Source organism: Lynx canadensis, chromosome A2, assembly GCF_007474595.2.
Source record: "Lynx canadensis isolate LIC74 chromosome A2, mLynCan4.pri.v2, whole genome shotgun sequence".
Classification (NCBI taxonomy): domain Eukaryota; kingdom Metazoa; phylum Chordata; class Mammalia; order Carnivora; family Felidae; genus Lynx; species Lynx canadensis.
In genome coordinates, this window is record NC_044304.2 from 75,323,252 (window position 1) to 75,349,226 (window position 25,975).

At 40.1% G+C, this 25,975-nt stretch overlaps 1 protein-coding gene across 2 annotated transcripts in view; it reads right to left on the minus strand.

Moving 5' to 3' along the window:
* The window catches only part of LOC115508742 (STARD3 N-terminal-like protein), a 56,462-nt gene extending 42,225 nt beyond the window's left edge, over positions 1-14,237 (minus strand). Inside the window, exons 1-2 of one of the 2 annotated variants that reach the window (XM_030307725.1) lie at positions 14,116-14,237; positions 4,878-5,142 (exon numbers count right to left, since the gene is read on the minus strand). The gene's annotated coding sequence lies outside the window, so the exon portion shown is untranslated. The remainder of the gene's footprint in view (positions 1-4,877; positions 5,143-14,115) is intronic. The other variant, XM_030307724.1, reaches the window with a different exon arrangement.
* Between the last annotated feature and the right edge of the window lie 11,738 nt (positions 14,238-25,975).

Consider the following 25,975-nt stretch of genomic DNA (forward strand, 5'->3'; position numbering starts at 1 on the left):
TCTGGGCTGACGGCTCAGAGCCAGGAGCCTGTTTCCGATTCTGTGTCTCCCTCTCTCTCTGCCCCTCCCCTGTTCATGCTCTGGCTCTCTCTGTCCCAAAAATAAATAAACGTTGAAAAAAAAAAATTAAAAAAAAAAAACTGAAAAACAAACAAACAAACAAAAACGAACCTTGAACCCTAACACCAGACAAAAATTAAGAATGTGAAGTAGAATATTTTTACAACCTATTTGTAGACAAAGATTTCTTAGAGAAGACACAAAAAAACCATAATCATTATTAAAAAACTATATTGGCTGTCTTGAGGGGTTCCCACTGGCCAATGTGGGACAACTTGAACATGAAAACAAGTAATGACAGGGGCGCCTGGGCGGCGCAGTCGGTTAAGCGTCCGACTTCAGCCAGGTCACGATCTCGCGGTCCGTGGGTTCGAGCCCCGTGTCGGGCTCTGGGCTGATGGCTCAGAGCCTGGAGCCTGTTTCCAATTCTGTGTCTCCCTCTCTTTCTGCCCCTCCCCCGTTCATGCTCTCTCTCTGTCCCAAAAATAAATAAAAAATGTTGAAAAAAATTAAAAAAAAAAAAGAAAACAAGTAATGACATTATTAACTTTACAGAAAAATATATCAGATTAAAAAAAAAAAAAGGAAGAAAAGGGGCAGCTAGGTGGCTCAGTCAGTTAAGCATCCAACTTCAGCTCAGGTCATGATTTCATGGTCCATGAGTTCAAGCCCCACATCGGGCTCTATGCTGACTGCTCAGAGCCTGGAGCCTGCTTGGGATTCTGTGTCTCCCTCTCTCTCTGTCCCTCCTAGCTTGCACTCTGTCTCTCTCTCTCTCTCAAAAATAAACATTAAAAAAATTTTTTAAAAAGGAAGAAAAGATAATAAAATGAGAAAAATCAATAATCTGTAACCCTTAGTTGGAATAACAGAATCATGTCAGAATCTTCAATGAATGCTAAAAATTATTATGAAGCTGTTGAGAAATAGGATCTTCACAGTCTCAAAGTATTATCCCTCAGATTATTTAATAATTCCACTGGGGATAATACACCTTTATAGTGAAGAGATCTAGCAGCCACCATCTGTACCGAGTAATGAGGCGGCATCACCAATACTGGAATAACCAGACATTATATATCTTCTGACATGAAGTAGGAGGAAGTACGTAACACGAATCATCTGTTATGATACACCCTCACCGAAAATGTTTCACCTGATTTCAGTCATAAAGAAACACCCAGACAAACACAGCATTTGGAACGTTCTCCGAGACAGGTGCTGTGGACTGTTCAAAGAAGTCAATGTGGTTAAAAACAAAATAAAGAACAGAAAAAAGGAAAAGTGCTGTGGATACTCTTCAAACTTAAAAAAAGCATAAAGAGACACAACCATCAAATGCAATGCATGAGCCTAGACTGAAATTGAATTTAAAAAAAAAAAAAAAGGAAGAGAAGTTACAGAAGACAATTGGGGAATTGATTATAGCTTAGTATTCTGGTTATGTAGGAGAATGGCCCTATTCTTAGGAAATGCATGACGAAGTCCTGAGTAGTTAAGTGTCATGAAGTACACAGCTTAACTTACAAATAGTTCAGAAAAACTAAGGACAGAAAGATATTCTGTAATAAAGTTGCTCTATTTATCTACCCACCCATCCAGCATCTATAAAGATACATATGGTACAAATATATTTACATGTAATGTATATACAGTATGCATATGCGTATGTAGCATATAAAGATATTAAAGAGAGAGCAGGCAAATTTTCATTGCAAAAAAATCATTAAATTGACTTTGCTACAGTGGGGGCTACCTTTTTTGAGTACAGAGGAACCAGAATCATCCTAGAAAACGGCTTAAACCAGTTTTTCTATAACGTAGAATGCACTTCGATTTTGTACACATTTGCATAATAATTCTTCTGTACATGACAGTTTGAGACACAGTGACAGACTAAAAGGAAAACCTCTATAAGTGCTCAGGACCCCCAAATCATTTTACTCATTATATAATAACTATCAAATTATCCCCACACAAATGAAAACTGGCTGAAGACTTCTAAAGTGCTTGTGACTGTAGACAGGAGTCACTCTGTCTGAACTTTCAGCTCGTGTCAAATACCTAAGAATGGCCTTTTTGTTGTTGTTGTCACGAGGCCTAAATGAAACAGCGGAGGGTATACTGAGGGAGAATTCAGGATCTAAAGTTTGCTTAGGTCTTTAATGAAAATGTGCGTAAGATATCACTTTTCTGTAAGCTTTTCCAAGCCAAATCTGTCCTTCATTCGGTTCCACAGATTTGTACCCAAACTGTTCCCAGACACCTCAGGAAAGAATTTTACAAGGCATCATCCACTGAGGCTCAGCCTCAGTGCTGTTTTATTCATGCAGATGATTTCTTTCTTTTTCTTTTCTTTTTTTTTTTTTTTTTAAGCTTATTTATTTCAGAGAGGGAGAATGAGAGTGAGCGAGCAGGGGAGGGGCAGAGAGGGAGAGAGAGAATCCCAAGCAGGCTCTGCACTGTCAGGGCAGTCTGGCTTGGGGCTTGACCTCAAGAACTGTGAGATCATGACCCGAGCAGAGATGAGGAGTCGGACACTCAAGCAACTGAGCCACCCAGGTGCCCCCGGGCAGCTGGTTTCTTATAGTAACACTGGTACCAACACTTCCACACCACGTCCTTCTGTCCTTTCTCTTCGCTTTAAGAATTTAGAATGTCCAGCTCCATAGTGATATCTCTATATAATGTCCATGGTTTTATTCCAAATATTTATTTTCTGGGTCTCATATTTTCTACTGTTCTTTACTCACTTGGGATATAAGGAAAGCTTTCATTCCATCCTGATAAATCTACTCGCTCTTCGCTGCTACACTTTCTGCCCCAAGCACACACATTCAAGGCTCTCTGTTAAAACCCCGTCATTTCTCACGGCCTTGTCTCATTCAATGATTCCTGCTAATATCAGCAGACCAAAGTAACTGTACATAAGCAGGATTTAACCTTTCAACAATATGCTTCAAGACTAAGATTTATTTAGAAATTAATTACCAACGGCTTGGAAAAACTAAAGCAGAAAACAAATATGGTGTTTTTAAGTCAGTCCTCTAATAACACTAATTTATCTCCCAAGCCCACACCTGTTTTTAGAGAAACTTAATTTTTTTATGTTTATTTATTTTTGAGAGAGAGAGAGAGAGAGAGAGAGAGAGAGAATCCCAAACAGGCTCCATGCTGTCAGCGCAGAGCCCAATGCAGGGCTCAATCTCACAAACCATGAGATCATGACCTGAGCTGAAATCAAGAGTTGGGTGCTTAACAGACTGAGCCACCAAGGTGCCCATAGAAAAACTTAATTCTCTAAGTGATTTTGGCCTGGGTTATGATCTTGTGGTTCATGGGATCAGGCTCCACACAGGATTCTGGGATTCTCTCTCTCTCTCCCTCTCTCTGCCCCTCCCCCCAAATAAATAAAATTTTTTAAAAAAAGAAATATTAGATTTAAAGATGGCTGGATAAATGCATACCGATGTTCTTGTACTTTATGAGACAAACCAAAACATATACCGAGAAACTGAATCTGGATGGGCACTACAAAATTTTAAAATTGTCCTTGATAATTTCTGAAAATTCAAAGTTTGCCAGGAATATAGCATGTCTACTTTATTTACTCCACAAATATGTCTTGAGCACCCAAACCGTGTCAGGCCTTCCTCTGAGCACTGAGCTTATTTTCTAAAGTAAGGGGACAGAAGATAAACAAAAAAGCATTGTAATTTTAAACTGGGAGTGGTCAGGATGACCTCCCTGAGAAGGTGGAGCAAAGACCAGCAGAGAGCAAGGCAGGTAGAGGGAAGAATAAGGGTAACATCCCGAGGTGGGGTGAAGTTGGCCGTGTAGGCGTCCAGACAGGTCAATGGCTTTCAGCTTTGCCGGAGCTAAGTAACAGAGCTGGAGACCAACATGAGAGGGTAAGAGAGAAGAAGGGGCAGAGGATCTTACAGGCCACTGTAAAGACTTTGATGAGATAGGAAGACTGGAAAGTTTTCACTAGGCGAGAAACCTGATTCAACTGAAGCTTTAAGAGGCTCTCTAACTGAACCACAGAAGCAGGAAGACCAATTCACGGGTTATGGCAACGATTCAGGCAAGAGGTGACGCATTGACTTGGGAGACTACAGTGGTAGCAGTGGGAGCGGTAAGAATTGATTGGTTCTAACTACAGAGCCAAAAGCATTTGTTGATGGACTGGATATGGGGCGGGGGAGCAGCAGGGGGGATAAAGGAAGGACTAAAGGAGAACTTTCACAATTATAGCCTGGGGAAATGGAAGGATGGAGTTGCTATTTGCTGCAATGGAGAAGACAGTCTCAGGGCAACTTTGAGGAAGAACATCAGTTTAGTTTGGACACGTAAAGTATGAGATGCGTATTAATATCCACACTGACAATGATCATTATTAAAGTAAATAGTAAAGTACGTTAAGTCAGGAGTTCAGAGGAGAGGCCTGAGCTAGATATAGAAATCTGAGAGTTGATAGCATATAGATGGAAGTTAAAACCATGCAAGAGAACAGAAATTTGAATATTCTCCCTTCTTTCCATAAAAGATGGAGAAAAAACAAAGTGCCTTTATTTGTAGAATAGAAAATAATTAAGGGGGGGGCCCTCTTTAAGTCCACTGAAAGTTCCCATGTTGTTAAATAATAAGCACTGACCACCTACAAAATGTAAAATACCAAGGACATTTAAAAGGATTCAAAGGGCAATGCAAGAGTTCCCATGCTCTTAGCAGAATCTCCATCTAGTTGAGGAGACAGATAGATAGATAACAGAAGGGAATGACTGAGGAGAAAGAAAGGAAGGAAATCAATGTACCCTTGACAATAACCATGCCCCTGGGTGGTGCCGGGTCCGGGGGAAGATGAGCCAGCTGAAGACTGTCAAGGACTTGACAACGTATATTTGTTCTTCCACAGATCACAGGTTGGCAAAATGGCAGCATGCCACGGAGTAGCCAGTCTTGTTGGGTAGTTCATGCTGTTAGCTCAGTACCTCTGCAAGGATTGACACCTTGGTAGCCAGTTATGTCACCAGCACTGGCTGAGTCAGATGGCTGGCATGTTACGGCTACATCTTACCACTGTTCCAAAAAAAAAAAAAAAAAAAAAAAAAAATCTGTCTCAAGTTGGGCTCTAGCGAACAAGAACATTCTTTCACTTGTCTCGTCTTTTTCAGAAACTGCTATCTGGGCCCCGAATGAGTGGAACAACATGGGTCTCTACAGCTACCTTCCACAGTCTCTCTCCAAATTCTGATTCTCCTCCAATAGGTCTCTTCTGGTGCTCAGATATTACAGTTTTTCTCCCTCTCTCAGCTTCAGCTCTAACTTCTATACTCAAATATTTCTTACACGGCTCCTCTACAAACAGCTTTATTTTAATCTTCTAGGTCACAGAAGCTATACATAATCCCATTTTCCTTCACGAGTCACACGGAGTCATTTCCACAGGTGTAACACTGCTTTCTCTGGTTGCTGACTACCCACCATTTTCCAGAACATCTAGCTTTCTTTAAAAATCACAAGAGATCCGTAATAAAATACTTGGTGGTTATTATGGAGTTACCACTATTTTTCCCAATTTGGACTTCATTAGTACTGTCAACCATCAGTATATGGTAATTCAGAGAACCATGCTGCTCCTAAGTGCCTCACATTCTCATGAATATTTCAAGCTTCCTCTTAGAGATGTGCCTCCAGCTTTAGCAACGATGGCGTCAACAGTCACATTACTATCTAGACAGACGACACCTGCTGGAGATGAAGATGTGACCGCCAGTCAACCTGTGAGCCGGACCTGGCCAGTCGGAGGCTCGCCGCCCCCTTCCCCGGCCTTGGCATGTGTACTCTGCTTGCCTTCCCCCCCTCCCAGAAGCTGCTCCTAAGATACAGCCTTGAAACAGAAACGTGGTGCTGAGGCTATCTGGACTGGGTATATGACTGACTGAACTCACTCAGGGCCTCTACATCAACTTTGCAGACCCTGGAGGGCGGGTGAGAGAAGCCACTGTCTTGCAGGTGCTCAAGACAGCCTTGTAAGTAAGCTCCTTTGCTCCTGAAGACGCCACTACCAATGTGAAGTGGTCTGCCTCTTTCTTCTTTCTTTACTCTCTCCCTGCCTTACACATATAGGGGCCAGTTTCAGATTACACCCAGGAAGCTCCTGAGGAAGTCGTGAACCAACAAAGTCCCTCAATTAAGAAACCTGAAATATTTAGCAATGCATTGGAAGGAAGACCTCTCTGCACCAGGACTTACTGCAAGCAGTATTCAAATAGAAGCTTTCAGTTCTCAGGACAGAACTATGGTCTTATTGACCTAGATGTGAAAATCAGTACCATCCCAAGGCAGGGAGTTCACTGATCTGCCAGGAGTCACAGGAAAGTGGCTACAAGAGTTCACTTCTTTTTTCTTTTAAAAAAAATTTTTTAATGTTTATTTATTTTTGAGAGAGACAAAGCGTGAACAGGGGAGGGGCAGACAGAGAAGGAGACATGGAATCTGAAGCAGGTTCCAGGCTCTGAGCTGTCAGCACAGAGCCAGACGCGGGGCTTGAACCCACAAACCATGAGCTCATGACCTGAGCCGAAGCTGGATGCTTAACCAACTGAGCCACCCAGGCATCCCAAGAGTTCACTTCTTTTAGCGACTACCTGTCTTCATCTCAATGACTAGAACTAAGAATGTGTTCATGGCACATTCTCCATAGGCCTCCCCAAACTTATATTCTCTATACAGGAAGACAGAAGCTAAACTCAAGTAGCCAGCTGATGAGGAGACAGCAAAGCTAAGGTGGCTATCCAGGGGCGAACTGGGTTTCTCTTCATTCAAAAGCACAAGACTCCTTCCATGGAAGAGGAGAGAGAAGGGTTCCCACAAGTGTCCCATCCTGTACTCACTGCTCCTGCAGGGGCTCCATAGCTGGCAAAAGTGGCGCACTAAGCGTAATGCCAGGGGAGATAAAACATCAACCGCCCCTGGAGGTATCCAAGGCCAATTTCCTAATTCACAAACCAGAGCAAGTCAGTAAGAGGAAGTGCCATTCACATCTTCACCCAACAGGCAAAAGGTACATGTTATCTCCTACACATGTTTTTGTTTGTTTTTATAATCAGACATATTTCTTATTCTGTCCAGAAAATTTATTTTTTGCTGAGAAAATCCTGATTATAAAAATGAACATTTTTATTTTTTATTATTTTTTAAGTTTTTTAAATTTTTAAATTTTTTATTATTTTTTAAAGTTTATTTATGTATTTTGAGAGACAGAGTCAGAGCATGTGCATGTGAGCAGGTAAGATGTCAGCACAGAGCCTGATGTGGGACTCAATCTCAGGAACTATGAGATCATGACCTGAGCCAAAATCAAGAGATGGACACTTAACTGACTGAGCCACCCAGACGCCCCCTTATTTCTTATTTGGAAGTCCTTGCTAGTGGTATGGCTTTGGACAAGTCAGTTAATTTCTCCAAATTTCGGTTTCCTTATTTGTGTTAAGTAACATTACTATTAGAAAGTTCCCTTTTTTTTTTTTTTGCTTCAAATTTTTATTTTATTTAAATTCTAGTTATTACACATATAGTATAATATTGGTTTCAGGGGTAGAATTCAGTGATTCATCACTTACATACAACACCTAATGCTCATCATTAAGTGCCCTCCTTAATACCCTTCACCCATTTAGACCATCCCCCATCAACCCTCAGTTTGCTCTCTATAGTCTCTTCTGGTTTGCTTCCTTCCCTGATTTTTCCTTCCCATATGTTCATCTGTTTTGTTTCTCAAATTCCACACATGAGTGAAATCATAAGGCATTTGTCTTTCTCTGACTTATTTTGCTTAGCATAATACTCTCTAGCTCCACGCACATCATTACAAATGGCAAGATTTCATTCTTTTTAATGGCTGAGTAATATTCCATTGTGTATATATATATACACCACATCTTTATCCATTCATCAGTTGACAGACATTTGGGCTCTTTCTCCTATACTTTGATATACAAAGCTGGCACACAGTTCCTAAAATAATTATTAATCTTTATCATGGATGAAGGTCTGCTTGGTGCACATGGTATATAAGGAAAGTCAATGGCAAAATTTTGATGCCTGGATTAAAAAACAAAACAAAACAGTACCCTTTTCTTTTTTCATCAGACTTCTTAGGTGGTCACATAGGAAATTCAAGATATCAGCATGTCAGACTCACCTGTGCTTCAGAAAACAAAACACACACACACACACACACACACACACACACACACACACACACACACACACCACTAATTTATAAGACTCAATGCAACCACAGGCTAATACAGCCAGAAAACAGAATCACAACCTCATAATAAGAATGGGCTCAGAGCGTGTTACAGAGGCAGAGGATATCACCAAAGTAGTAGGATCTCCATAAGCTCACAAGGTTTGAAAAAGCTCAAAAAAGGTTTGAAACCAGCTCTATTATTTCCTCTCAAATAATTTAAATTTTTTTTTCAACGTTTATTTATTTTTGGGACAGAGAGAGACAGAGCATGAACGGGGGAGGGGCAGAGAGAGAGGGAGACACAGAATCGAAACGGGCTCCAGGCTCTGAGCCATCAGTCCAGAGCCTGACGCGGGGCTCGAACTCACGGACCGCGAGATCGTGACCTGGCTGAAGTCGGACGCTTAACCGACTGCGCCACCCAGGCGCCCCTCCTCTCAAATAATTTAGTAAGAGACAAGCAATTACAAAGTCAAAAAGAAAATTATAAGAAAGACTTAAACATACATATATTGATGTATAACATACACTAACTGTAAATATTTCAAAAATGTCTCAGGTAGGAAAAATGAACCAATAATAACCCATAAGATCTTGTGTACAGCATTATTATGAAGACAATATGTTAAATTTGATTCTGCTGTGAGCTCCATTTTCCAAACTGATTGATGACCATGTCATTCCCCTAATTTCTCTTATTGGACTTTTCCACGGTTTTCCCAATCACCACTCATTCACATTACTCTAGTAATTCAGACTCGCTCATCTACAAACCATCCTCCATGCTGGTATCATGCTAGTTTTTTAAAAATGAAAACCTGAATGAACCATTTCATCCCTCTATTCAAAACTCCTTTTCTCTCACACCCAGGGCTCTAGCCATACAGACCTATTTTAAGTTCCCTGTACAGGAGGAGGTTTCACCATCTATGCCTTTTCCTTCATGCTCCCTCTTCCTGGAGAGCCTTTTCTTCCAAGCACTTCAACAACAGCAATAATAAGCCTATTCATTGTTCAAGGAAGCTTAAGTACCACTTCCTCAAAGAAACCTTCTGAATCCTATTGGATAACATACATGCCACATATCTTTAATGGCACCTCAAATCTTTCATATACATTTCACATATTGCTTACATGTCTTTTTCTCAGTACTATACCAAAAGCTCCCAGAAGACCTGTCTATATTCTTCGCAGGCAGGGAAATGCCTGGCCACATGTTAGGCATTAGATTTGTTTGCTCAATTCATGAATTACAAATATCATCATATAAAAGTATGGGATCTGGGTATTTGTTAACCAAAATGAAGCAAGTCTACACACATGTCTGGAGTTTCAATATATGATATTGAATGAGCCAAGAATATTCCATCTTTAATGAACTATAACTGACAAAACAATTAATCAAAATGCCCCACATTAATTAATTTGGTCATCTCTTTTTCCAATGTATTTTGAATGCTATTTACTGAAATCATTCCAAAACTCTGCTCCAAAGCTCCGCTCCAAAGCTCCACTGATAGGCTCTTAAGTGGCTGCCAGGATTTCTGATGCCGGGCATCAGAACCCAGGACATGTGGCTGTTGCGAACCAGGAGTACAAACCAGGCTTCTCAGCCCAGCACCACAGGTGCCCCAGGCTGGCCTCTCTGGCCCTTTCTCATCTTAATATTAACAAGTGGAGTTGCTTTTACTTTTTCCAACACCATAAACACAGAGAATGATTTTCAAGGGGGACAGTGTGCCCTAAATATTCACAACCCAAAGATCTGAGTTCCTCTCACAGGATCCCTTGGTAAGTCAGACCCTTAACTGAAACAGGAAAGAGGTTCTGTTGAAGCAGAGCCAAGAAAAGCAGAATGGTGCTTCTCTCAAAGATGAAATCGTAAACGTGTAAACAAAACCAAAGGTCTCTACAATCTACAAAAAACTGCATGTGTAACATGAATTGATAAGTGTCTTTTAAGCTCAAAGAAATATATATTTAACACCCATGTATAAAAGAATGTATTACCAAAGATACCAGGATTGGTAAACTGTCAGAGAAATACTCCCAGAGGGGCTGGGAAAGAGGTTTCCATTAAAGACACAGGAAATATCTCGTTAAATAAGCAGCACAGATGGACACAGAGGGATGGGCAGAGTTTTGGCTGGATCTGTCCATCTAGAAGGCATTCCACGCAGAGCACGAGCAAAGACACCAAAGTTGGAAAGGCCAGGAGTCCAGTTGGGGCAGTGGGCTCATGGTGGAAGGGTGGCACTACAGTCTGAGGCCAAGTCATGACAGCCCAGATCTCCAGAACATGGACATCAGTGGCACCAACAATCTTGAAGGATGGAGATACTCGGTCAAAATACCCAGCAAATGGCTTAAAGAGCAAAAGCTCTCTTTTGCCTAAATTTAAGTAGTTTCCACATGTAAGAAAGAAGGCAATTCCATTAACATAATTCTAATTTGACTGATGAAAGGCAATCTCTATTGAGCTAGAGGAGAGTCAAAAAGCCACAAGAATGTGAACTTAACTATTTGCGAGTTTACTATTATTCACCTACCATATCCCAATCATAACTGAGAAGCAAAGCCTGGAAATAAATAATGGGTATTTTTTAAACTGTAGGAACAGGGGCGCCTGGGTGGCGCAGTCGGTTAAGCGTCCGACTTCAGCCAGGTCACGATCTCGCGGTCCCGGAGTTCGAGCCCCGCGTCAGGCTCTGGGCTGATGGCTCAGAGCCTGGAGCCTGTTTCCGATTCTGTGTCTCCCTCTCTCTCTGCCCCTCCCCCGTTCATGCTCTGTCTCTCTCTGTCTTAAAAATAAATAAACGTTGGAAAAAAAAAATTAAAAAAAAAAATAGTCTTTAAAAAATAAATAAATAAATAAATAAACTGTAGGAACATTTTTGAACCATAGAATTCACAAACTGATTCTTCCTTATTTTTTACAAATGATAATTACCAAGAAAGAGAAGTTATATTCCTGAGCTAACCCAAGGGCTTCCTCCATTCTAGGAAGAAACTCCACTTGCTAACAGAAACTATGAGGCAGCCACTCTAGGCAATGTTCCCATACTGTTAAACACAACATTAAGGCTGGGAAACCAGTAACAAGCTTTAAGTTCCCTTTCAGAGACAGGTGAAATTAAACCTTAAATTTTAAAGTCATTTTGAAACCACTGTCTTTCTCCTAACTAAAAGCAAAGATTCGTCCAGCAAGTTTGCACCTGCTCGCCGCTGAGAAAAGGGAAAGAAAACAATGGATTATTTTATCCTAAGGAGCATTACTACCTTGTACGAGTTTTGGACAATAAGCCCGTCATGTTGAAATATTGTATTTTCATATATGCAGAAATCTTATGTAGTATAACAGAAAAACAATTAGGCTGCGAATCAGGAAGGTGAGAGAATTTGGTGGCAGTTAAGTCTTGAAAATCACTGAACATCTATGGCCCTCCACAGGCCCACCTCTAAACTGAGAGGGCTGAATCATGACCTCTGAAATGCCATTTCAAAAAATTTAATTTCAGATAGTGCAGATGTATAGCTGCTGCTTCATATCCAGGGAAGCAGTGAGGCGGAGTGGCACGGAAGAGGCTCTGTGGGCAGGCCTACTGGAGTGCCCAAATCTACGCTCACTCAGTACTAGCTGGATGGCCTTCAGTGCACGCTTCCTTTTTGCTCAAGAAGGGATAATATTTACCTCTGCAATATGCTGGAAGGGTTAGAATGTACGTAATGCACCTGGCACATTATAGGCACTAAATAAAGGTGGACGTTAAGTCCCTGGCCAGTGATGAAAGTCCTGATGGCAAACGGTAATCCACTTGACAACAGTTTCCTAAAACTCAGCATGGAGAATGGCAGGGATTGAGTGCCAGTCCTTTGAAAAGGGTGAGCACATAAATACTGGAGGACTCATAGGAAGGAAGGATAAAAGCAGGGAGCTGATGATAAGCAGCAGAGGCTTAGAGTCCTGCACGTCATAATGACAACCAGGAACACAACAGCATGGGATACAGGGAAGAGGACAGATTTTCAGCGAGAGAGAGGACTACTGGTGAAACAACACAAAACAAAACAAACCATAATGAATTACTGCAATGACTTCATAACCGAAATAAAGCAGAGAGCTGGCTACAGTCTATGAGTCTCACTAAATAGCGGGTCTTGGCAATACACAAGCCCTATTTCCTTTGCCTGTCTGCAATCCTTACTCAGGGTTCAGATGATCCTGCCTGTGGCTCCTGCCCACCTCATTTGCCCCACCCCACCTCACTGTCTCCTAGGTTTACTGCACTCCACACGGCTCCTCTTCTACCCCGGTAACATGCTAAGCCCATTTTTCCTTTAGTTCCTTTGCCCTGTTATGTCTGCCTGGAAACGTCCACCAGATCTTCCCATGCTGCCTCATTCCACACACTCAGGTCTCGCCAAACTGTCAATTCCTCAAGGAAGTCTTCCGCGTCCACCATATCTAAATTTCCCTCCACCCCCCCACATCCCAGTCACACCCTACCCCCTTATCTTGCAGTATTTTTTCTGGCATTTATCATTATCTAGAATTGTCATTTTTGTTTACATGTTTATCGTTTCTCCACCAAAATGGAAGGCCTGCGAGGGCAGGAAGCTGACCTAAATTCTTCAGCACTCAATCTCCCAACACCTTAAACCAAAATGTGGCACAGAGATGATGTAGGATCAGATGTATTCATCTGATGAACTTGTTCAAAGAATAAACTCCGATGATTAAAACTGCCATCCTTCTGTGAACATAAGGAAAAGTCCATTTTTATGAAAATACAAAATATATACGTATGCATATGTTGTACAGTACACTTTTTCACTTTACGAGCATGAATCCATACATAAAGCAAAGGTACTGTAAGTTTTGTTTTTCGAGATCCTGCTTTTAGAAAGAGAGGGTGGATGAGTAGATGGTATATAGATGGGAATTATCTTTCAGAACCCTTCTCAACAATGGCTGTGAGGTAAACAAACCGAACTAATTCCAGTATATTTGAGATCAGACCCGTTACTTTGTTACCTTGCTAAACTTATCCCAACTATTACTGAGTCAAGTGATGAATTCAGTGATTCCATCTGTGAAACAGAAGACAAATGACATGGTGAATAACTGGTGCAGTAACGGGATGGTAAAGGAAAAGTTCCACAATGTTAACCCGTATTTGGACGAAAAGGGGGGGGGGGGGATCTTTCTAGAAAATCCTAAACAAAAATAAGCATGCTGCTGAGATTTCAAAATATGGCCGGATACCATGAGTGGGCAAAGCAGTGAAATGAAACTGTGGCCAGAACACTCATAACTTGCGCTTTTTCCATTTTGTTCTGCTTGAAACACAGATTTTTTTTTTTTTTAATGAATAAAAGAGGTCAACGATCGACCTTGTCTGTATAACCCACGCATCACCCCAGTCACCATTCTTGGTGACTCTGGAGGGCCCATGGCGCCAGCACGGGGCGGGACCCCACCGAGGGCTCCTCGGGGTCCGCAGGGTGAAGGAATGGAGACTCACAACCTGTATCCATCCCCCGAATCCCAGCCCAAGCAGTGGAACGAGGTGGGGCTCGGCATTCTGCAACTTCACTTTTGCATCCTTTATAAACACAGCCCGCCTAGCCCCTCCTCCTCCCCGGAGGACCGCACAGCGCTCAGCAAACACCCGAACGCCCGGGCTCTGGCCTCCGTTCACGGGTCTCCCCTGAGCCCCGGGCAAGTCATCTGATCCCGGGTGACTCAGTTTTCCAATCTGTCAAATAGGGTGACGAGAAACCCAGCCTACCTCATCGGGTGGTTTCGGGCCGGCAGCCCCAGGCTGGCCCGGGGACAGCGGTTCCGCGGTTGAGCCCGCGGAAGCCCTAGCGGGCGGAGGGGCGGGGCTTGGCGGGGCGGGGACGGGGGACCAAGCCCAGCAGGCGACGCGCAGCCCACCGCCCGCAGCCAGCAGCCCCCGGACCTCCTCTGGTACCGGGCCCGTGACGTCAACACGCTGACGTCGACGCACAGAAGCCCATCTCGCCCGAGGGACCAAAGACTGGGCTGGGGCCCGCCTGCCTCCCGTAACAGAGCCAGCGATTGGTGAATGGGTCTATCGATCATTTGCCGCCCAGTAAGCAACGCCGGAAGGCGGGAGAGGGCGGGCTCGCCTCGCCCGTGTAGAGGGTGGGAATCTGAAATTCGGTCTCTGAGAGCTGCGGGCTGGTTGGACTTGCCCGGTTGTTGTCCCTTGCCGTTTTATTAAGAGGCTGCTTTCCCGTTATTGGCGATTCTGCTTCTTCCGCTTTCCTCCAGTCTCTTGGTGGGGATTTAGGTTCCGGCTCGTGGAAAATAGTCGTGGCCTGGATTTCAGGGCCCCTGGCACCTCGCACTGAGCTCTCCAGGAATTAAAAAGTAGGACCTTACATTGCTCTGTTCAACCGTCACCTCCACCCTGAATTCTCAGGTCCCCAGACCTATTTAGGAGACCTTTTCTCTGTGCTCCTGTCGCATATCTAACACTTGGATCTTAATAGTAGTCACATTTAATTATATTTGTATGTTTGGCCAGGAGACTGAGCATCTTTTAATTATTGTTATTTTTCAAATTACTTTTAAGTTTAAATTGAACTTTTTACCAATAGATGCTACAGTTATAACGTTCAAATATTTAAAGATCTAGAAGGCTACAGAGTGAAAATTCTTCCACTACTAGTTCCTCGGGCACTCAGTTCACCTATTGGAGGCAACCAGTGTTACTCGGTGAATATTCTTCCAGAGACATTCTAAGTGCTATTATTAATTTTAAGTTACACAGAATAATAAATGGAAACATTACAAATTAGAATAAAATCCTTTTCAGGCATTAATTACAAACCCAGCCCCTATAGGATGACCCCTAGTTCCTATGCATTTTGTGTAGGTATTTTTTTCCAATCAACATTCTTTTAAACTATTGCACGTTAGTCCTCAGAACCAATAGTCCAGAACCAATAGAAGCAGTTTATGACTTCCTTACCCTTCGATATGTAATTCCTTTCTTTTCGTTTTTCTATCAGAAGCATCGCTACCTTCAACATAAGTCGAACCTATACCCAAGCGTTTTCTAGGGTAGAAATACTAGCAAGTGAATGTATTGGATAGAGAATGAACACTTTAAATCTTCATAGTAGATTCCCTTCATTTGTCCTTTTAAGTAGCTGTTACAACTTACAGTCCTACCGGTAATATATGAGCAACTCTTTCCCTGCATCCTTGCTAAAATTAAAAAAAAAAAAAAAAAAAAAAAGATTAAAAAAATTTTCCGAATTGATGAGTATAAGAAAAATTTTGAAGGATGACACATGTGCAAAAGAAGTGCAGTCATCATGTGTCCGTGTCTTGGTAACAAAGTGAATGAACTTCTGTAACCATTCCCTAGCCCAAGATTTTAAAAGTTCACCAGGAACGTAGACTCTCTCCTCATCCTCATCTTGGTCATTGCTCTCCTACACACAAATCGCCACGATTCTGAATTTTACCACCAAAATTAGTTTTGCCTGCCTGAACACTTGTAAATGGACAAAGATAGTGTGTACTCTCATGTGGCCCTTTTTGCTCAGTAATATATTTGTAACATTGATCCATATTCAAGAATGTAGTAGTTTATTTTTTGTGTATACTTCCAAGATGTCTCCATTTATTCTGATACTGCTTGACGTTAGGTGTTTGCACATAGTTACACGTTTGGTTTGGGTATATCCCTAGGAGTAATCTTACTATGGCACTGGATGTGCGTATGTCCACTGTTGATGGACATTGCCAAATAGTTTTTTGGTTTACCAATTTACAACCCACTGGCAGAGAATGAAAATTCCTGTTGCTCTTCATCTTTGCCAACACTTGATATTCTCAGTTTTCTTTTGTGCTCATCCTTTTTTGTTTGTTTTTTTTGTTGTTGTTGTTGTTGTTTTCAATTTTATTGAGGCAAACTGAATATACAGAAGGTTGCATCTATACGTCCCCTTGCCTTTGTTGTTGTTCTAGCTAAGAGCACATAGCGTGAGATCTACCTTCTCAACAGGTTTTTTTTTTATTAAAATTTTTTAAATGTCTATTTTATTTTTGAGAGAGAGAAAGACAGAGTGTGAACAGGAGAGGAGCAGAGAGAGAGGGAAACATGGAATCTGAAGCAGGTTCCAGGCTCTGAGCTGTCAGCACAGAGCCCAGTGCAGGGCTCGAACCCATGAACTGTGAGATCATGACATGAGCCGAAGTCGGACGCTTAACTGACTGAGCCACCCAGGCGCCCCGCTTCTCAACAAGTTTTTAAGTGTACAGCACCTTGTTGTTAACTGTAGGCTCTATGTCATACAGGAGAGCTCTAGAATTTATTCATCTTGTATATATCCATAACTGTATAATCATTACAAAATTCCCCACTTTCTCCTGGCAACCACCATTCTAATCTCTGCATCTATGAGTTTGACTATTCTAGATTCTTCATATAAGTGGAATCATGCAGCATTTGTTCTTCTGTGACTGACTTATTTCCAGGCATAATGTTTTCCATGGCAATGCGATGTCTTCTGTTCCTCACACCAAACTTCATGAAAGCCCCAAGCTGGTCTGGTCTTCAGTGTCTGCCCTGAGGGTAATCATCATGAGGGGACCACAAGCAGGTAAGAGGTGCTACAGTGACTCTGGGTCACCTTTTGTTCCTTTCTTTGTACATCCCCACTCAGACCTCACTTCAGATGTCCCCAGACCTGGAACCTGAACCCAAAAACTTCTCTGCCCCCTCCAGGTTCAGGCTCTGGGGATCCATGTTTGCCCAGATGGCCAGGATACGTTTTGGCCCTGGATTTTGTATTCCAGAAATCCCTAGGAATGGTATGGGCAAGACAGATGCTATACAGAAAAAGTGATGCTTGAACTAAGTAAAACAGTGTCAGAGGAAGATGTCTCTGATTGTGCGACTGGTCTATCCCATGCCTTTTAAGCAATTAGAACTAGATAATGCGATCATTTGTTACCCAATTAAATTTGGAAGGCCAGAAATGCATGGATTAGCACTTTTGCTTTTGCTTCAAAGCAGTTGTTACTTAGATAAAAGGACACTTAAAATGAAAAATAAGTTCTGATACAAATGAAGAGGTATAGATAATATTCGCTTCTACTTTTTTTTTTATTTTTTTTTCAACGTTTATTTATTTTTGGGACAGAGAGAGACAGAGCATGAACGGGGGAGGGGCAGAGAGAGAGGGAGACACAGAATCGGAAGCAGGCTCCAGGCTCTGAGCCATCAGCCCAGAGCCTGACGCGGGGCTCGAACTCCCGGACCGCGAGATCGTGACCTGGCTGAAGTCGGACGCTTAACCGACTGCGTCACCCAGGCGCCCCTCGCTTCTACTTTTTAAACACTTGAAAAATGAGTCCATCCATGATGTCACACAAGGTAGGATTTCCTTCTTTTTTCAAGGCTGAATAACATTCTCCCAACAAAGGAAAGCCCTGGATCAGATGGCTTCACTGGTGAATTCTATCAAACATTTAAAGGCTTAGCACTAAGCCTTCTCAAACTTTTCTGAAAACTTAAAGAGAAGCAGTAGTTTGCTTGGTACAAGGCCTCATCGTACAAAGCCCACATTACACTGCTCCCAAAACCACAAAAACACACTACAAGATAAGACAATTGAAGGTCCATATTTCTGATGAACATGGATGCAAAAATCTGTAAAAACAAAAAAAGTAGATGCAAAAATTTGTGACAAAAGTTCTAGCAATCAGAATTCAACAGCATATTAAAAGGATCATATACTGTGATCAAATAGAATTTATTCCTGGGATGCCAGAATGCAAATCAATAAACATGATATACCACATTAACAGAATGAAGCATAAAAATCATATGATTATCTCAGTAAATGCAGAAAATGTACTTGATAAAATTCAACATCACTTCATGTTAAAAACTCTCAAATCAGGTATAGAAAGAATGTACCTCAATGTAATGAAGTCCATATATGACAAGCCCACAGCTAACCTCATGCTGAGTGGTAAAAAACTAAAAACTTTCCACTAAGATCAGGAACAAGACAGAGGGGCCCTTTCTCACCACTTCTGTTCAACTTAATACTGGAAGTCCTAGCCAGAACAGTTAGACAAGACAAAGAAATAAAAGGCATCCAAACTTGAAAAGAAGTAAATTGTCTCTGTTTGCAGATTATATGAACCGTATATATAAAACCCTAATGATTACACACACATATATGCACGTAGGCACACACACACACACACACACCTGTTAGAATGAATAAGTGAATCCAGAAAAGTTGCAGGATATAAAATCAACATGCAAAAATCAGTTGCATTTCCATACACTAACAGTGAACTACTCAAAAAGGAAATTAGGAAAATGTTCTCAGTTACATTAGCATCAAAACCAAAATATGTCAGAGGTGAATAATTTGTACACCGAAAACGATAATACACTGATAAAACAAATTAAAGGAAATATAGAGAAGTGGAAAACACCTTGCGTTCACGGATTGGAAGTGTTAATATCATTAAAATGTCCATACTACCAAAGCAATTTGCTATTCAGTGCTATTCCCATCAAAATTCCAAGGGCGTTTTATGCAGAAATGGAAAAATAGTCCTAAAATTTATGTGGAAGAGCAAAAGACCCAGAATAGCCAATGCAAAGAACAAAGCTGGAGGCATCACACTTCCTGATTTCAAAATATATTACAAAGCAGCCATAGTTGAAATAGTATGATACTGGCATAAAAACAGACTCAGACTAATAGAGCATAATAGAGAGCCTGGAAATAAACCCACATGTATATAGGGAACTAATCTTCACCAATGGTGTCAAGAATACAGAGTGGGAAAAAGGTCATCTCTTCAACCAATGGGGTTGAGAAAACTAGATATCCACATGTAAAATATGAAAATAACCCCCTACCTTACAGCATACACAAAAACCAACCCAAAATGGATTAAAGCTTTAAACATAAGACCTAAAACTGTAAAAATTCTGGAGGAAAATGGTAAAAATTCCATGATGTTAGTGTTGGCAATAATTTCATGAATATATGGATATGGCATCAAAAGCACAGGAAACAAAAGCAAAAGAAGATGAGTGGGACTACATCAGACTAAAGCTTCCTTCAGTAAAGGGAGAAAGCAGAATGGAAAGGCAACCTAAAAACTGAGGAAAATATTTGCACGCCACATGTCTGATAAGATATTAATTCCCCCCACTTCCTAAAATATATATAAGGAACTTGTAAAAATATTTAACAAAGAAAACAAGAACAAACACAAATAGCCCCATTTAAAAATAGGCAAAGGACTTGAGGGGCGCCTGGGTGGCTCAGTCGGTTGAGCGTCTGACTTCGGCTCAGGTCACGATCTTGCGGTCCGTGAGTTCGAGCCCCACGTCAGGCTCTGGGCTGATGGCCCAGAGCCTGGAGCCTGCTTCTGATTCTGTGTCTCCCTCTCTCTCTGCCCCAACCCCGTTCATGCTCTCTCTCTGTCTCAAAAATAAAATTAAAAAATGTTAAAAAAAAAATTAAAAAAAAATAGGCAAAGGACTTGAATAGACATTTCTCCATAGAAGACATAAAAATAGCAAACAGGATATATAAAAAGCTACTTAACATCACGAATCATCAGAGAAATGGAAATCAAAACCACTATGAAATACCACCTTATACCAGTTTGGATAGATGTTAGTAAAAGATAACAAATGTTGACAAGGATATGCAGGAATTAGAACCCTTGTATGTTGTTTGTGGGAATGTAAAAATGGTATAGCCACTGTGGAAAAGAGCATGGAGGTTTTTTTGTGATGTTGTACATTCTGATGCAAATGTAAGGTATCACATTGTTGATTTAATTTTCATTTCCCGGATGATAAAAAAGAATTTAGCATTGTTTCATATGTCTGTATGCCATTTGGATATTCTCTTTTGTGAAATTCCTGTTCAAGTCCTTTGCCCATTTTAAAATTAGGCTATCCATCTCTTATTGATTTCAAGAGGTTTTTCTATACTTTAGATATGACTCCTATGTCAGTTATATGTGTTGTGTGTATTTTTCTTATTCTGTGGCTTACTTTATTATTACAAAATGAATCTCTGACTTACTAGAATGTACTACAAGTTAATACTTTTCTAGTTTCTGGACAATTCAAGGACTTTAGAACATTAATTTCATTTATCCAACTCCTGATTTGAGTGCTTGTTGTCATGTATTTTAATTTTATTAAATTTAAAAACCCAACAAAATAGTATTTTGCTTTATATAGAGAAATTTAGATTTACCCATATATATATATATATATATATATATATATACACACATGTTTATTTATTTACATATATATGTATATGTATATATATATATGCATATGCACTTTACTTTGCCTTCTAGTACTTTTTGCTTTTCTGGGATTACATTTGAAATTATTTCATTCTTTGTTAGAGTATACTTGCTGGTGATAAAAATCTCTACTAGGCTATCTAAGGTGAGATACCTAAGCTCTCTCTCCTGGCTATTTTGGTTACTCTAAGATGCAACTGTTTTCTTTTCAAACTTGTGGTTATCCTTGGTAGGAAGTTGGTCCGATACCAAATAGTCAATTATAGCTCAAAATGGATCGAGCATGTTGACAGGTGTGAATAATATTATTTTGGTGTTCCTTAGCCTAGAATAGTGCCATGCACCACAAGAAAAATATTTGGGATGACATTGGTGACAATGGTGGAGCAGGCAGCTCCAATAACCTACTCCTCCATAGAAACATTAAAAAATTAAGCAAACACTGTTGGAATAAACTCTCTGAGAAGTCTGGAAAACAGATAAAAGTTTACAGCAACAAGCATGTGCTGAATCAAGGAAGGGGCAACTTTGAATAATAAAATAGTTTTGGGTGCTTTTAGTTGCCGTTGACCAGGCCCCTCCAGGCTCTGTAGTGGTGTTGAAGATGGCAGCCTGTGTTCCCAGTCGGTGACCCTGGTCCCTGGGTAGGGAAGGAACTAAGCAGAAACAAAAGGTATCCAAATTGGAAAGGAAGAAGTAAAACTATAGGTATTCAAAGATGGTATAGCCCTATATGTAGAAAATACAAAGAATGTTTTAAAAACCCTACTAGAGCTAATAAATGAACTTCACAAAGTTGCAGGTACAACATCAACACAAAAAATCAGGTATGTTTCTATACACCGGAAGTAAAAATATGAAAGTAGAATTAAGAAAGGAATTCTATTTATACAAACATAGAAAAAAACTAGGAATGAATTTAACCAATGAGGTGAAAGATTTATACACTGGAAACCATAAGACATTGCTGAAAGAAATTTCGGAACTCAGTAAATGGAATGACATCTCATGTTCATAGATTGAAAACTTAATGTTGTTAAGATGGCAGTACTTCTCACAGCCATCTACAGATTCAATACAATCTCTACCAAATGTCAATAGTGTTTTTTCCAGAAAGGGAAAAGCTAATCTCCCAATTCACATAGAATTTCAAGGGGCCCAGACAGACAAGTCAATCTTGAAAAAGGACAACGTTGGAGAATTCATATTTTTTGGTTTTAAAACTTACAACAAGGCTACCATAGGGGCACCTGGGTGGCTCAATCAGTTGAGTGTCTAACTCTTGATTTTGAGTCAGGTCATGATCTCACAGTTGGTGGGTTCAAGCCCTATATCCAGCTCCTTGCCGAGTGTGGAGCCTGCTTGGGATTGTCTCTCTCTCTCTCTTCCTCTTTCTCTGGCCTTCCCCTGCTTGTGTGCTCTCTCTCAAAATAAATAAAAAAAACTTAATAAAAGACTACAATAATCAAGACAGTGTGATACTAGAATAGAGATGTATAATCAATAGAATAGAATTGAGAGTCCAGAAGTAAACTCAAACATCTATAGCGAAGTGATTTTCAAAAAAGATGCTAAGACCATTCAATAGGGTAAATAATAGTCTTTTCCACAAATCATGCTGGGACAACTGGACATACGTATGCAAAAGAGTAGAATTGGACCCCTACATCAATGGTAGATATAGATAGTTAGATGATATATAGATAGTAGGCAGATGTAATATCTCAAAAGGAGCAAGTAGTCTAAAGATAAGAGATAAAACCATAAAACTCTTTGAAGAAAACATAGGGGTAAATTTCTATGTCCTTGGATTTAGCAGTGGATTCTTAGCTTTGACAACAAAAGTATGAAAAACAACAAAAGTAAATACATTGGACTTCATCAAAATTAAACACTTTTGTGCCTGAAAGAACAATAGAGAAGAAAGTGAAAACCCCAGAATGGTAGAAAAAATATTTGCAAATAATGTATCTGATAAGAATCTAGTATCCAGATTATATAAAGAACTCTCATGACTCAGCAACAAAAGACAACCAAATGAAAAAATAGGCAAAGGACTTGAATAGACATTTATTCAAAGAAGATACATACTAGGCCAATGAGACGTGAAAAGACTCTTAACATCCATCATTAGTTATTAGGGAAATGAAAATCAAAACACAGTGAAGTACCACTTCACACCTACAAGAATGGCAAACAAAACAAACAAAACAACTCCCCCAATGAAAATGGAAAATAAAAGTATTAGCAAGGATGTGGAAAAATTGGAACCCTTGTCCATTGTTGATGGGAATGTAAAATGATGCAGTTTTTGTGAAAAACAGTTTGGCATTCCTCAAAAAGTTATAGTGTGACCCAACATTTCTACTTTTAGGTGTAGACACAAAATAATAATTAAGAAAGATAATAAATAGATGTACATGCATGTTCACCACAGCACTATTCACTATGGCCAAGAGATAGAAATAGCTTGGGGCACCTGGGTGGCTCAGTCGGTTAAGCGTCTGACTCTTGATTTCCTCTCAGGCCATGATCTCACAACTGGTGAGATCAAGCCCTGTGTCAGGTTCTGTGCTGGCAGTGCAGAGCCTGCTTGGGATTCTCTCTCTCTCCCCCTCTTTCTCTGCCCCTCCTGTGCTTGCTCTCTCTCTCTTTCTCCCTCTCTCTCTCAAAATAAATAAAATAAACTTAAAAAAAGAGGTGGAAACAGCTCAAACATCCATCAATGGATGAATGGATAAACAAAATTTGGTGTATATGTATGCAATGGAATATTATTTAGCCATAAAAAGGAATAAGGTACCGAAACATGATACAATGTGAATGAAACAAAAGATCCTGTATGATACCATACAGACACAAAAGATCAGGTATTATATGATACCATTTATATGAAATTTCCACAATTGGTAAATCGATAGAGAGAATGTACATTTATGTTTATTAGGGGAGGAGGAGTAGAATAGGAACAAGTGCTTGAGGAAATAAGAGGAAAATGAGAGATTTTCCGTTGGGGTGATGACCGTGTTTTAGAACTTTATAGAGATGGTGGTTGCACAACATTTGAAATGCATCAAATCAAAGCCACGGAATTGTTAACTTTAAAATGGTAATTTTATGTTATGTGAACTTTTCTTTGGTTCAATAATTAACAATTTAGTAACCTGTCTCCATCCCAAAGAAAAATGTTTACATGGGTTTTCTTCTCTTTCCCAGACTTCCATGGATTTGAGGTAGTGGGGAGACCTATAGCTATTTTAAATACGGAAGAATTATCTAAATCACATGGAACATATTTACACTGTTCTACTTAAGCTATGTAAGTGTAAAAATAGAAGTTAATGCAGAAAATTCTACCATTATATGCCCAACTCATCTGCCCCTCCCCCTCCAGCTTTGCATTTGGCTAGCTATACCTTTTTTCTGTCCCAGATCAGGTACTTAGAAATATTTGTTGAATGATGACACGATGAATAAGCATTTTACAATGCTCATGCAAATACAATGCTCTCATCTAAACTGTCCTCTATACTGTCACTATGAGTGACACTATGAGTTAGTCTCTATGAGATGTGATGAAAGCCTGTAGGCTTGCAATAGTTATGTGTATAATGGAAATCAGTAATATTCATTAGTGTGGATTGAAAAGTAAGCAATGAATATGTATGTAAGCTATTAAAAAGATAAAATAGACAAAATCTGACTATTGTCTTTGGAAAAATAAGAATAGAGAAGGGGGATTGGTTGGAGAATTTTACCATTAACTTAAATTAGAAATTCAGGAGGAAAGTTGGATTGGGCAGGGTCTGTGTTATAAACTCCCCTTTGAACATTCTGTGTTTGAAATAGGTGTGGTTCATTTGGAATTGTGTGTCTAGTAGGCATCTAGATTATAAACTTAAAGAGTTTAGGATAGACATTTCAGGTTGTTATCACTCAGGGAGAATACAGATTGAGAAAGGAGGAGAACCCAGGACAGAATCCTAGGGAATACCATCATTTAAGGAGTAGGTGGGAGCAGAAGAGACTAAAAGGAAACTTAGACACAGTGAACTCAAAGCTCAGAAAAGTGCCAGGAGAAGAGTCATGAGTGACTAGAGAAAACCATGTCTTGAAAATGATGGAGTGGTAAAGATTTAAGTCAAAGTCAGCAAGAATTAAGAGAATACAGAATATACCATTCAAATTAGTGTTTGTTTTCTTTGGGTAAATACCCAAAGTCGTGGCATTACTGGATCATAGAGTTTTTCTTGTTTTAATTTCTTTTAGGAATCTCCATACTGTTGTCCATAGTAGATACACCACTGTACCTTCCCATCAACAGTGCAAAAGGATTTTTTTTCTCCACATCCTCACCAACACTTGTTATTTCTTGGCTTTTTGATTCTAGCCATTCTGACGGATGTAAGGTGATATCTCATCGTGGTTTTGATTTGCATTTTCCTGATGGTTAGTGATGCTGAGCATCTTTTCATGTGTCTGTTAGCCATTTGTAGGTCTTTATTGGAAAAAAATGTCTATTCAGGTCCTCTACCCATTTTTAATCACATTATTTGCTTTTATTGGTGTTGAGTTAGGTAAGTTCTTTACATACTTTTGATATTAACCCTTTATTGGATATATCATTTGCATATATATACAGTTGCCCATTCAGTAAGTTGCCTTTTCATTTTGCTGATGGTTTCCTTCGCTGTGCAAAAGCTTTTTGTTTTAGTGTAGTCCCAATAGTTTATGTTTGCTTTTGTGTTCCTTGCCTGAGGAGACATACGTAGAAAAAATGTTGCTAAGACCTATGTCAAAGAGATGACTGCCCAAATTTTCTTGGAGGAGTTATATGGTTTCAGGTCTTACATTTAAGTATTTAATCCATTTTGAGTTTATTTTTTTGTATGGTGTAAGAAAGTGGTCCAGTTTAGGGGTGCTTGGGTGGCTCAGTTGGTTAAGCATCCAACTTCAGCTCAGGTCATGATCTCACAGTTTGTGAGTTCAAGCCCCGTGTCAGGCTCTGTGCTGACAGCTCAGAGACTGGAGCTTACTTCAGATTCTGTATCCCTCACTCTGCCCCTCCCCCATTCATGTTCTGTCTCTCTCTGTCTCTCTCTCTCTCAAAAATAAATAAACATGAAAAAAGTTAACAAAAAAAAAGTGATCCAGTTTAATTCTTTTGCATGTAGCTGTTTGGTTTTTCTGGCACCATTCATTGAAGAGACTGTCTTTTCCTCATTGTATATTCATCCTTCCTTTATCATTGATTAATTGACCACATAAACATGGGTTTATTTATGGGCTGTCTATTC